Below are 14,140 nucleotides of genomic sequence, written 5' to 3'. Positions count from 1 at the left end.
CCATTATACTTTACAGACTATATTAAAGACTGTCAGTGGATCCAAGTTTCTGGGACATACAGTACACGCACACCAAAGAGCATCAAAGGACATTAGTGAGCCAAAGATCCATGTAAAAACGTCCCATGGTTGGTTTGATTTCTAATGTTAGAGTCGCATCAGAATATTTTACTATATAATACTTAGCAGCAAAATAAGTCCCTCTGATTAGAACATTGAACTTCAGGTCTCTTTGTACAGTGCTAAGTCAGGTCATGAGTCATCTCTGCAGCTCTTCAACCGCCTGAATGCAGTTTGGCTTCATTAAATGGCCATCATGTGACAGCAGTCAGCCACCCGGCTCCATTGCTCCTCTTCCCTCTTCTGTATCTTCTCGTGCCCATCTCTTGCCTTCATCTCCCCCCCCCGCCCGCCCCCTCCACCCTCCACTGGCGCCTGCATGGTTAGTTAGGGATTGCCACAGGACATCATGTGACAAGCAAACAAACACACTGCGCAGTGTGCGCACAAACAGGCACGAGCGCACACACCAGCAGACACACAAGCGCATAACCGAACAGCACATCAATTCGTCTTTGTCGCTCCCGTTAACTTTCATGTGGGCTAAGTTGAATGAGCAGTAGAAAGCGATCCGACAATAGAGCCCATTGTGCCGGCAGTGCAGAGGCTCCATCTTCATGTGTTAGTCCCAGCAGCGACCAGACACACCATGAGACTAAATGTTATCATTCACTCACTGTAGTTACCGGCTGGCAGAAGCTCCGACTGACTTGGTTTTTATGGAGGGTTAATTTATTTATATTTGTTTTGAATCAGTGGCTCTAAAGTATTTATATCGCTTGTCTTTCGATAATTCTCCTGCCATTAGTACGTCTGACAAACAAGGCAGTTTAGGTTTCAAACGCTGATTCATGGGGGGGGGGGGGGGGGGGGGGGGGGGATTTCTTCATCTTATGACGTACGGATGTTGGAAAAATAGGAAATAATAAAGTCTTGAAAGGAACGAATTATGAGCGCAACACCCTGCTGATCCCCCACGCCCGTTAGCCAACCTGTGTACCTGTGCAGTATCCAACCCGGGCTTGGGCCGCTGCGATCCCCCGGCCGCCCCTCTTCACGTTCCCTCATCGGCTGGCAGACCTCCAGCACCTGAAACTCTAGACGCCACTGGTTCTGGCCTTTCTACAAAATTTAGGAAGCCATTAGCAACATCAAATCATTACTTGAGGAAAGGGAGACAGTGATGTGTGTGGGGGGAGGGGGGGGGGGGGGGCGTTGGCGGAGTGACGATGAAAGAGAGTAAAAGAACAAGAAACACACGAGGAGAGAGATCAGATTTCTCCTGCTCAGTCCCTCCATTACAATAATGTGCAGGTGCCCATTTTACGAATACATAATGGTATAATATCCATAATAAAGACAATATGGATTCTTTGACTGAAAGGGTTAATGCACTGGATACAACAACTTCCACTCCTGGTATGTCGATCAAGCACAGATGAATAGAAATCAGGAGATGATGTATCCGCTCTCGGCTCCCATGTGTGTCGGAAAAGAGAGTCTAGTCTCTGAACAAATAAGGCTCTGGAGAAAAATGAAGGTCATATCAAAGGGTAAATATATAATTAGCATTAAATGTCAATTTTACAGTATATTTAATAATTGGAACTTTCTTCTTTAAAACCTGAAAATGTTGTACATTTCATGAAATGTATCCTCAAGATAGGAAAACTAACTGATTTGGAACAAAGTTGGATTATCTTAAATTTTTTCCAATACATTATTATTATAAAAGTTTGAATTAATATTTCTTTATTTAATGAATGCCTGAGGAAATAATGGGGTGGCTGTGTGTTGGGTAGTAAGAAGGATGGGATGGGTCAAATGCGGTGAAAGATTCTCCTTGGGGGGATTCACAATTAATTCATAAATGTTAAAGAAAATGGTGAAAATGTGGGTATTTCGAATTTTTCCCCCATATTTTTTCATTTGAAAATTCCACTGAAAAATTCTGAATGCTTTTGAAACCATATGAAATAAGTTAATAACAAAAATAACCATTCTTGTTGTGTTATCCAAGTAGCATGAATGCCAGTGAGGGGGGGGGATAAAAATAGTCACACACCACAAAAATACAACCAGAAAGAGTATGAATTAATTCCAGAAACATCCTCCACCAGGCTATAATAATCTACACAACTATGGCAGAATAAATGAAAGAAGATGACACAAACTCTAACGCAACACAAAGCTACACGGCCGTTTGTCAGAGTCAGAATAGAGGCCATGGTTTTAGAACTTCTGCTCTCTCTGACCCTCACACTCTCGCTCTCGTTACTGCACTGTCACCCCAACACTAATCCAGTTCAAATGTAAACAGGCTTAGGTCTTCATTCCTCTCTTAAACCGTATCAAATGTATCAAAGCTGAGGCTCAGCGGTGTCCTTGGCTACAGAGGGGTCAGGCCAGGGCCACGCAAGGCCACACACTCTACTCGATTAGCCGCAGAGCCAGTTAGTCTGACTGACCAACGCAGTGTGTTTCCACGAAGCAACTCAGACCAGTATGAGTGCGTTCATATGTAAGCATGTGACTGAATTTAGATGGCGCTATCTATTGGGTTAATAGGTCAGTTCATGGTTATAAGAGGCATGACCGTTTGTAAAAGAAACATGTACATGCGTGTGCGTCTAGCAGAGACACGGAGTCTTGAAGTGGCATCAACCAAGAGGGAAAATATGTGAAAGGTTACACACAGGCTAAGAACAATAATACAGATTGTTTTACAGATTGTTTCTGCAGCTTGTTTTTTTTTCTGTGGTAAAGTCAGCAACCATGGATGAGTTTTTGAGAGTGTACCATCTTGCTTTATTTTTAAAGTAATGCTTAGTCTTTTTTTTTAAATAATTTCAAATTAAAAAGACAATAATCACCTTTATAAAATATGCATGAATGTTACAAGCTTTTCCTGCCTGTAAATTACAATCTAAAACAAGGAGATGTAACAAAGTGCCAAACACAAGCAGATAATTACAAATCCAAGTTCTGCTAAATCCAAGTTTAAAGTTCTGCTAAAAATATTCACTTGCTGCTACAATACAGTATACCAATGATGTTTTAAAAGATAGTTTAACCCATCTTATGCTCGCCCGGAGGGGATTCTACAGCCATTTGGCTGTTACTATACCACCTTGGCGCAAACACAGTTGAACCAAATGTGGGAAAGCGTTTGTTATCTGGCTTTATTGTGAAAAACCAGAAGGAGAGTAAGGGTCCCAGGAGAATTTCAATCAGTTTCCTTGTCAAGCTACAATCTAATCAGTTACAAATATCTGACTGTTCACATTGACGTTCTCGAGCTAATTGGATACAACTATTTAGAACAAGTGAAGCCTCAGCTCTTCTTCACGTTGATTTCCAGACTCGCGCAAAACATTCGTATCATAACAAAAAGAGAATAATTATTATCTCAGTTTTTTTTTAATGCAATTGTCACCAGTGATTTCCCCCAAATAATTTGCTTTATTACGCTCAACATATTCCGTAGCCTCTGGAGGGTCCTCCGAGGGGACCGCTGGTATAAACGATACTCCTCCCATCTTAATCCCACAACCATCACTCTTCCTCAGACGTTCAACTGTCATTCTGACCCTGATGTGGGAACCCGGTTTTATCTGATCCCCCAGTTCTCCCCGGGGAGGTGTAGAGGTAGAGGCAGGGCATCCCAGCCAAGCCAAGCCAAGCCAAGCTGTGTCTACATAACTCACCATAAACAGACATCCCCAAACTTTCACACCGAGAGCTACCGCTGAGCTGTGAGAAAGCGTCGCCCCCAGCATCTGGAATATGTTGTAAAAATTGATTTAACTTGCAATCTGTAATAGAATTTCCATACATTTAGGACTATAATTACTTAATTATTTAATTGCGTATAGGTCGGGGGAGGCACCTACAAAACATATATTATACATAAAACATATATAAAACATAGAAAGCCATGGGAATTATCAATAAAAATCATTATAGAGAACAAACGAAACACTTTTCATCCAGCTAAACATTCTGAAGTTTAATGACATAGTAGATTACAACACAATAAAAAGTAGGAGGTTGTTTGAGCATCCATTTGTTGAGAAGTTGTGCACGGACTAACAGGCCGTATATTTTTATACGGCCTGTTTTTTGTACAAACCAAGAAAAGTATTTTTCAATCTAAATAAAAACACTCAGATAACCACGTATTTGCAATGTTGCTAATCGGCTTGCTCGTTCCCTTTCTCATATCTCCCATTGATCGCAACAAACACCTCTTGTGCAACTCGAGTCTGAGGTAGAAATAAAAATAGCAAATCTCCTCATCCCTTACGTGATACTGACAGTTCTGATGTTCCCTAGAGTTTGTGTGCATGTCATCCTATCAGTGTTCACTTGTCTCCTTTCCTCTATCAACTGACCCCATCATTCAGAAATAAGCCCTATCCTGCTAATCGTCCATCAGACAGATTCAATTGGAGCTTTTTAATTAATATTGCCGTTTATCGGACCGAGTGGGGGGGGGGGGGGGTCTTTGTAAATGGGATACCTCATTAGGCTTTGGAGGAAGCTTTTAACCCAGCAAGGTTATCTGCGCTCCTCCCTCTGCCTGTCATCAGCGCCTCAAAGTGGGCTTCCGTTTGCCTTCACTTCCTGCCTGCGCTGGTCCTTCTGCCCTGTTTCAGTCTACTATTCTCTTTCTTCAGTGTATAACGCTGGATTTGAAAGGGAATACACATTAGCACACATCAGTTTAGCACCACGGAGTCAGAGCCTGAGCGAGACTTCTGTCCAGCATGATGTCGATGGGGACTTATTGATCCCAGCAGGCTGAGGCTTAGGGGATCCTAATGCATTTACACTCCCTCCACACATTCTGTTAGCCCATCTTAATTATAGCTCAACCATAACAGGTCCATACAACTCCCCTGATACTCAATGACTTTCTCTGCACTGACCCCCCCCCCCCCCATCCTAATTTCCCCTTTTATTCCCTGCCCTTTGCCAGTCTGTCCTCTGGGATCCCTGGGGTATTATCTCTAACGGCACCGTTTGTGAGGCCAGTCTGCTGATGGAGGCCGATTTATTGTGTAATGATGCATTCTTTCAAATTGATTCAAATTGTCCAATAATGCATGCCGACAATGAGGGAAAACAGCCACACCCACAACTGACAACCGAGGTCCCATGTTGTTGTGGGCTGATTTGCTTTTACTTGTAATAAATAAACTAACATTAGATTATATGTCTACGTAAATCAAAATCAGATCCGGAGTCTTCTGATCACATTACATGACCATGACCAAACCTTTGTTTTCTAGGTCTTATTTTCATTTTCTTTACCTTCCCGGTACGCTTCTTCGTGCTGACATCACTGGTTGGAGGTGGGTGGGACACCATAAATGATGTCAAAGACATTCAAATCAGGATCGGACGAGTGATTGTTGTGGGGTTAGGATTAGGGTTAAATGTGACTAAACGACACCCATGCAACTCGAATAGACAATAACAATTAAATAGTGCGTCTTACCAAGAATTCAGGAAGATTAGATATTTCTTTGCATTACAGGCGATTTACGAGTTGGCAGTAATTCATAGTCGTCATGGTACGACAAAAACTGAGTCACGTTTTTACAAAAATCAATTACCATTCCAAGCCATGCCTGTGCGCTTATGGTGCGGGCATTAGCGGACAGGCCAGGGCGCTCTGTCCCACGTCCCATCCGTTGGCTGGCTCTTAATGCAGTTACAGCTGTGTGTGTGTGTGTGTGTGTGTGTGTGTGTGTGGGGGGGTCTGGACGTTTCCCGTCTTCGATAAATGAAGTTTTTACTTACCCTGGAGGAATCCAACTTTAATGGGCCCTGGTAAGTAGAAGAGGGGCAGACCAGTTCAGGGAAGGCTGCCAGAAGAGAAGGAAGAAGAGTGACAGTAATTAACAGGTAAAAAGGAATCAGTCAATGCACTGATCAATCAAATGTGAGTCTGTGTCTCAGACAATCTGTGAAAAAGCAAACAAATGCACTGACGCCTAACCGGCAGCTCCGGTTGTTAAATAAGGATGTGGTAATGCTCTTTAGGCTCTTGGTGGCTCAAAATGGAGGCAGCAGAAGTCTATACACTGCTCAGAGCACTTCCTCTGAAAACACGATTGTGTATGAATGTATTTATAAACTGAGGACGCTGTTCAGGCTGCTCAGAGCCCTTTGGTACAGTTAGTAAATGGCTCCATCTATATGCCTATTCTCCCTCACATATACCCAGATTCACAAACAAACAGCCCTCCACCCTTTCCCACTGCGCCCATGGGATGGGCAGAGCACTCAAGGGAAATGAGGTCACACACACACACACACACACACACACACACACACACACTGCTGTGGTAGTGTCGTGTCATTCAGGCCTCTGTTCGGCTCTGTCTATCAAAGCTGTCAATCTAATGCCCCCCCCCCCCCACCAGCAACCAGACCTCGGTCCACCTTTTAAGGCCGAGAATATTTGGTCCCGTCGGTTGCCATGGGAACCACCCAGATGTTGGCCTCTGATTAGCTGGTGACCGTCAAATGAAATCAGAAGAGGTGTGATAAGATCACCGCGACAGAAACTGGGAGAAAGGTGGCTGCAAGAGGGAGGGGGGGGGGGGGGGGGCAGAGGAAGTCATAGAAAGGGGGAGGAAGGTGGGTCGAGGGCTTTGCAAACACGTTCATGAACTTTGATGCTTCACTGGCGAGTGATATTTTTTCCTCCAAACGTTTCCATTTTCGGTCTGTGCAATCTTGGCGACGTGTAAAAATGGCCGCCGCTTTCACTCACTCAAAACCGAAAACAATCAAGCTCTGTTTGTTTTCTGAATGAGAATGTGTCAAGATCGTTTTTCCTGAGCGGTGAAGCACCGTTGCGGCACTTGCTCGCAGATCAGGTTGATTCTATGAGGGATAGGCGGGAACGCAAGCTGCCCAATCCAATGGCTTTTAAGCAAACTCCAAACAGCACTTCTCTGCTCCCCTACCTGTCCTGCAAGCAGCTAATCGCATCCAAAAGTGCCATTTCCTGTCAATGAAATTACATTAAACATCTCCCTTTAGGTCATTGTCCAAAGTGACCCCGAACTCACTGAGCCTGATAAGGGTGCTAACTAGGTAAAGGCTGAAGCACTTCCCAGTGTTCGGTCAGTGAAAAGGGCTTCGGAGGAGGGAATGCAGGGGGGGGGGGGGCTGGCACTGCTCGCTCCATTTTCCAATAAACTCCAGCAATCAGATCAGTGCCGCTTTAAATGGCCGACTTGATGGCAGCGGGCTGCATTAGCCGCTGGTGTCCTCCCAATCCGATTAGGAAAAGACAATGACAGTTCCCAGCCAAAAGAGGCAGGTACACACACACACACACGCAGCCAAGGCAACGTTTACTGCTCATTACATAGATTATATATATGGTATAGAGAGACACTCGCACACAAACACACGTGAACCTATATTTGTGTTAAAAAGAGAGGTATGAACAAAAGCGAGGGTCTCGCCCACATGAACCGTGACACAAACAGGCCGGACCTCTCGTGGCCATTTGCGGCGCTGACTGGATGATGATATGGCAGATGTCATTATTATTGAGCAGTCGGCCCACTTGATGTTTCCAAGTTGTTGGGCAGTCATTTGGGGGGTATTAGCAGCTCCTTTGGTGCAGAGGTCACCCCCCCCCCCCCCCAAGGCTGTGTTACATGTCTGAGTGTGTGCTACAAGTGTGTATGGTTGTTTGGGCGCGGGTGATTTATGGCTGTCAAAAAAGTGACTCTCCATCTCCCTAATGGCTCTGCTGCTTTGAGGGCCTGCCTTTTACGGTCACATAATTACCCGAGCTTGTTTTTGTGTGCAACAATGGGATACTTTTACGTCGTGCACGTGCCCGACATGGGGACCTCGCAACGAGCTGCTAAGTGCAACAGGCGGCGTCATCAAAATGTTTGACATACCTGAGATTCCTCAGGTATTCCTCAGGGTTCCTGCTCAGGTGGAGCAAACCAGCGATGCAAATTAATGGCTGGGCTATTTGAGAATGCTTGTGTGAGGCACAGAGGCTGGAACCTGCTCCTCATCACAGAACTGGACGGAGAGGAGTGAGGTTGTATTTAACAGATTTAGAAGGACGGTGAAGCCCAGCACCTGGAGGGAGAGAAAGAAGGGAGGGGAAGCGCATCTCATCTTTACGGGCCCGCCCGCCCGCACAGCCCGAACTGGGTGAACCAGAGGAAACCAGGACACGCTGATTCAGAGCCTTCGTTTCTACCTTCCCTTCACAAACCACACCTCCAGCAGAGAAAAGCCCTTATGCAGCGTTTTGGAAGAGGTGGCACACAACATAAAAAAATAAATAAAAAAAGAGATGTAGATGCAAAGATGTAATAAGTTCAGCCGTGCGCGACTGATAAAAGCAGACCACCGGCTGATTTTGAGTGTTTTATGTTGGAACGTTATTTATGCAGCGCTGCATTACCTGATGTCGTCTGATGATGGACTGCGGATCAGCTAGTTAATTTAGGCCAGATAAAAGCCTCTCATCTCCGCCGAGGTAGATTACTGTAATAACAGCCTCTCTCATCTTTTGATCTTTTTTTCCCCCTTTTTTTTTTACTGCTGCGTTGATTCATTTGCATGTGTCACAGATACAGCTTTATTTAGGGTGCTTATTAATGGGAACAGGAGGGATACGTGATACTAAAATCTGAGAAAGATTAGCACTGGCCCCGCCCCAAATCTCACATGCCAATTCTGAACATAGTATCCGTGCATGCAGGTACACACAATTTGTACTGCAACACTGTGAACACATAAGAATAAATAAGCAACCAGCACACAAGCATGTAATCTTAACTTTATACGTGCACAAGAACACAAACGCATTCACACAACTTATTCAGAGACACGCAACATGCCTGCCCTTCAATGACGCCATCTTGGACTGCCAGGCAGAGCGTCGTCTCAGGCCTCGTCCTCCTGTCTCTCCCCGGCTGCTTCGCCCTGGCAGATATGGCCGACGTGGACGTGTACTTTGTCCTGATCATCCGTGAGATGAGATGAGAGGAAGTGGGAGGTATTGTTCTTCCTGTGGCGCTAAGCCCCCGGGCGATTACCCTGTCAGGAGGGAGAACTCAGCGCCGGCGCCAACTGCCACAAACCCAGTGCTAAATCCCAACTGATCGCAAAAGAGGCTGATTTTTACACTTTAGATTCCTCCCATCTCTTAATGCGGCCGATGAGGCAGAGGATCTTCGCCTCTCCCTCATCTTATCCGCTGCCGCTATCCTCCTCAGTTGGTGGCGTCAACCGCTAAGCTTGCGCTGCAGGGATAAGACTCAACGCCTTGTCAGGCCAGATCAATGTGATTTTACAATGCAGTCCGTGAGAGAGGCCCGTACAGCCAAGCCTGGCAAGACAACGGCACACAGCTCGTTCAGTACGCTTAAGCACAGCTCAGGAGTGACTCTCACCACCTCGGAGTATCTAGGGTGTTCAAATAAGATACCCTAATCTAACAACAATGTTGTACACAAAACCTGCCCAATACATTTCTTAAATCTGCCCCCCCCCCCTTCCTTGCCCCTATCTTTCGGTTTATCAGTGAGGTTGATCTCTCTGAATGCCTCATTGAATTCCTGCATTGGTTTTATCTTATCCGTTTTCTCAGAAGCACGCCATGGAACTGTTTTTTTTTTTTTTCAGATTCCCCCTCGTGTCATCAGAGCATTTCTTTCTCATTTTGTTCGATCCCCAACGGTAACCCCCCACCCGGAAAATGACACTATCATGTCACAGAGGGTGTTTATATTAGCGACGTGTTAATAACGATGCGACTGTGGTCCTGCATGACAGTCAGTGATGAAGTCATTACATTTGGAACAAAGCTTTTTTTTTTATTGCTTTTCCTTGTGTGAAAGGCAGAAGAACAAAAGCTTTTGCTGCTAAAAGAGGCCGACTGAATGAAGGCAAAATGAGAACTTGCAGTAAAAATTGTTCCCCATCAGAACATCCAGCTGCATGATGACATCCTCCTCTTTGCCAAGTACTTCAACTGATTTCCTGTTTGGGTTTGGTTATCATATTGGACCGCACTAATATATCATCCCCTCCCTAATGTCTCCTCTCCTCTCTTTTACTTTTACGAGTGACAGTTGGGAATAAAGTAGAGCGTAAATCTCTGGCAGTAATAAAGCTGCTCAGGCCAATGTTCCTGACGCTGGTTCATCTCGCCCTCATCACAAATGTGTACTTCTTACAAGATAAGCCCTCCTGCCTTTCATTGCTCCCGCTAAGTCATACTCATGTGTCAGATCTCCATCCATTTTTAAGAATGCTGACGGAACTGCTGCCTTGCACGAGTGCATGCACAGCATAATGCTATAAATGCGTATCAATGCTAAGAACAAACATCTTTAACAGCATTAGGCACACACGCATTCAGAGGGAAAAGTTCCCTCTGCCTGACCGCATTCCTCTAAAGGGCGATCATGAATCTTGTCCAGGAATCTGAGTCCTGTGCTGGTAAAGCAACCTGTGGCAGCAACTCCTCCTATCCCCAATAAAGTCATCCCTGGGTGGGCAGGAGAGCCCCACACATCCCTGACCTCCATCCATCAGCCAGGAGGGAGTGCTTGGCTCTGCACACACACACACACGCACACACACAAGATCTAACTGGTTTAAAGCCCAAAGGTGTCAAAACAAGCCTCAGCAGCTCCAAACACAGCCAACAACTATCTAATCAGTCAGCTGTTAGATTATGCTGTCAAGTGGTCGGCTACTCGACTCCTGACTTATCACTTACAAGTCTCCTTTATGCTCAATGAGGACAGATTGCAATTCATTCAACTAACATAAAAACTTGAGAATGATCACAAGGACAGGATTGTGGATCTATTCATAAATCAGGCACAAATCTTAAAACGGAGCTTTTATCTTAAAAGCTCCGTTTTTGGCCGGAGAGCGTTCAGGAACAGCATCTAATAAAAGATGCGGCTGCATGCAAGCACCCATTGTGTTCATTCTACAACTGAGAAATGTGCATTAAAGTGACACTAAACAAGAACACAATTGTTCATGTCAAGTTGTTATGTCTTATGTCCTTTGTTGGATGTTGTGTGGAAAGACAACACAACTCTGGCTGTTTTAGTGTGGACAGGAAAAACTGAACTGAACCCTTCCTTACCAAAGAGATTTAAATCAATCAGGAGTTTGTTGTTCAAGCACTAATCTCTCCTGATTTCATTGCTTTTAAAAGGCCACACACAACGCCAACCATTTAATACATAGTAGGATTTGTAGGACTGTGATGTTTGCTGTCCCCAAAAGGATTTTACATAAAACGATACACATGAACAAGAATATAAACAAAGACACAAATCAAATATGCACAAGTTTGAAATGTACATCGAACTACACAAAATCTTAACTTTTTTCAAATGACTCACGGACAGAATGTTGAGACCAACGATGAATTACTCAAATTTTCTCCAGGAGCCTCAAACATGACTTTTGACACCGAGATCACACAATTTCTGAGATGAGTTTATGATTATGAATATATATCCTTCTAAAACCTGATAAAATGAATACAGCGCCTGATAAGATTCTTTTCTAACAGACTTTCTGGAATGCAGGCTTGGAAACCTGAGTTAGCGTCTGATGCTCATTTGTCCACTTGGGGCATGTTGGCTCAGACAAACATGAACACAGAGGTTGCCATGATGTCAGAGGCCAAAAGACTGCGAGCCTGTTAGAGCTCTAAGAGCTTCATCAACATGCCACGTGGACACCTAACGCATACCCAGAGACACATGTCATCCTTCCACTAGTTCATCTGTTTCTCACAGGGGTGGGACTGTGGGAACCATGCTGTCACTTCCTGTGCCTGTGGGCTGAGCCAATCATCATCTGATAAGATTCATGGCTCTGCCAATCAGAGCTTGGCCTCAGCTTCACATGATGGGGCAGAGGATGCGATAAGAACCAAACTTGCCAGGGAAAAATGTCTTGATCTCAATTGTGCCCCCTTCAACCCGACCCTCTCCCCCCTCTTCCCACCAAAATAGTTGTTTGGAGACAAGGTTTCTTTTTGTCTTTTGCCCATAATTACATTTCCTTTCATCTGCCCCCTGTTCCCCTTGACCTCTACTCTGGGGTCAGTGGCCAGGATATCCCACTCTCCTCTGGCCAATAATGTGCCTTTTAGGGTGGATGAAGAGGGGCATTCATGCCAAGGCAGACAGGAGAGCAGCGAGCGGCGCAATCACTCCATCACACTCTGCCCCCGTCTGTCTCAGCCCCTGCCCAAACACCCAAACGCTCCTCCGTGCTCCTCACATCAAAGGCCTGGGACTCCGGGCTGCAGCCTCGGCTACAGCTCGGCGCAGCACAGAGGGCAACGGTGTCACCAGCCAGGGGGAAGCAGCGCGGCTGCCGTCTCAGAGGAAAGCCCCGTGAGACGTTCCACCATCACAGTTGTTGATACAGTGAAGACGGTGGTTGAGAGTCAAAGAATTTAAGTCACACGCCTTTATGCGGAATCACAAACTCGCACACTTAACTCACAATCTTAATGAAAAAGATTGAGAACAGCCGGGGACCCTCACGATGAGTCATTGGGGAAGTGTATGAATTTTCCATTAGCCTTGGGCAGTCAGACCTTACATTAGCATCGGTCCTGATCACAGGAGGTGGTCTGACTTATGAACTAGTCCCTGGACACTCTGCTGAGCTGCACTAGTCAAGTTATGTCAACATTACAGATGTATACTGATGTGGTGCATGCCAAAGAAGTGTCCAGCATGTGTCCAGCATGTGTCCAGCATTTCTATGAGTGTCTATCTGGTTTTACTTTACTGTAAGATGTCGGCCGGCCCGTGTGGACCCGGCACGTAAAGAACAATAAGCAAAGTGTGGGTCAGTATCTTCAAACATTCATTACAAATGACTGGAAGTCTGCCAAAGGCTTCCATGCTGTCAAAAGCCTCGCACCTTCACTGTTACATAGACCAAGTGTGCTGGAACACAATAAAATCAGCCATCAGGCCTCGCATGGCGCCACAAGGCGCTAATGCTGTCCTTTGTCTTGTGGCAACAGAAAAGTCTTTTTTGGAATATCGTGTCAGAAATGGGACGTATGGTGGCGCAGTGGTAAGCGCTGTTGCCTCACAGCAAGAAGGCCACGGGTTCTAATCCGATTGTGAGGAGTTTGCATGTTCTCCCCGTGTCTGCGTGGGTTCTCTCCGGGTTCTCCGGCTTCCTCCCACCACCAAAGGCAAATTAGGCAAATTAGTTACACATAGTGAGTGTGTGTGAATGATTGCCGGTCTGTGTGTGGCCCTGCGATGAACTGGCGGCTTGTCCAGGGTGCACCCCGCCTCTCGCCCGTTGACTGCTGGGGTAGGATCCAGCACGACCGGTAATGGACAAAAGCTAGTCAGGAATGAATGAATAAGTCACAAATAAAATACAATAAAAATGAAATAAAATATCACTAAAACAGCCCGAGAGCGAAGCTCAGGCTTCTTCAGTCGTGTAAACCTACAGCCACCAATCTGAGCAGACCTCCACCAGTCTGCCTGCAGCCTACCACCCTTTAGAATTTCACTGTGATCAATAGCTGGATTAATTGCTGAAAGGGTGGGGGGAGGAGGAGGGGGAGGAGAAAAAGGAGGAGGTCGTCAGAGCCCCGGGCAGGGGAGGTTTTCAGAAGGTGGGGGTTAAGATGTTGCTGACAGGCAGGGAAAGCTGAGGGGAATTAAAAGGCGAGCAGAGGGGGGGAGCTGGAGTTGGAGGAGTAAGAGCTGGAGAGGAAGCTTCAATCCTCCTCCGCTCTACCCCACCCCAGGTCACCTGGCAGCATGCAGGGCGGCGGGCAGTCAGATTAGGATCTGAGAGGGGGAGATAACGAGTTTACTGCCCCCTGGACGGGGCTGTTGGAGCCAGGCAAGGAGGAGGGCAGGCCAAACAGGCTGTGGATGGGTGGCGGTGGGTGTTTGTTTTAACCTGGGGAGATAGATGCAGCCAGGCAGGGTGTGCATGAAAGAACACCCCAGCAGGGGAGTAAAACACACGGGCAGGACGGTTAGAATAC

This window comes from Brachionichthys hirsutus, chromosome 8, assembly GCF_040956055.1.
Source record: "Brachionichthys hirsutus isolate HB-005 chromosome 8, CSIRO-AGI_Bhir_v1, whole genome shotgun sequence".
Taxonomy (NCBI): Eukaryota; Metazoa; Chordata; class Actinopteri; order Lophiiformes; family Brachionichthyidae; genus Brachionichthys; species Brachionichthys hirsutus.
This window is presented reverse-complemented; position numbering follows the sequence as displayed.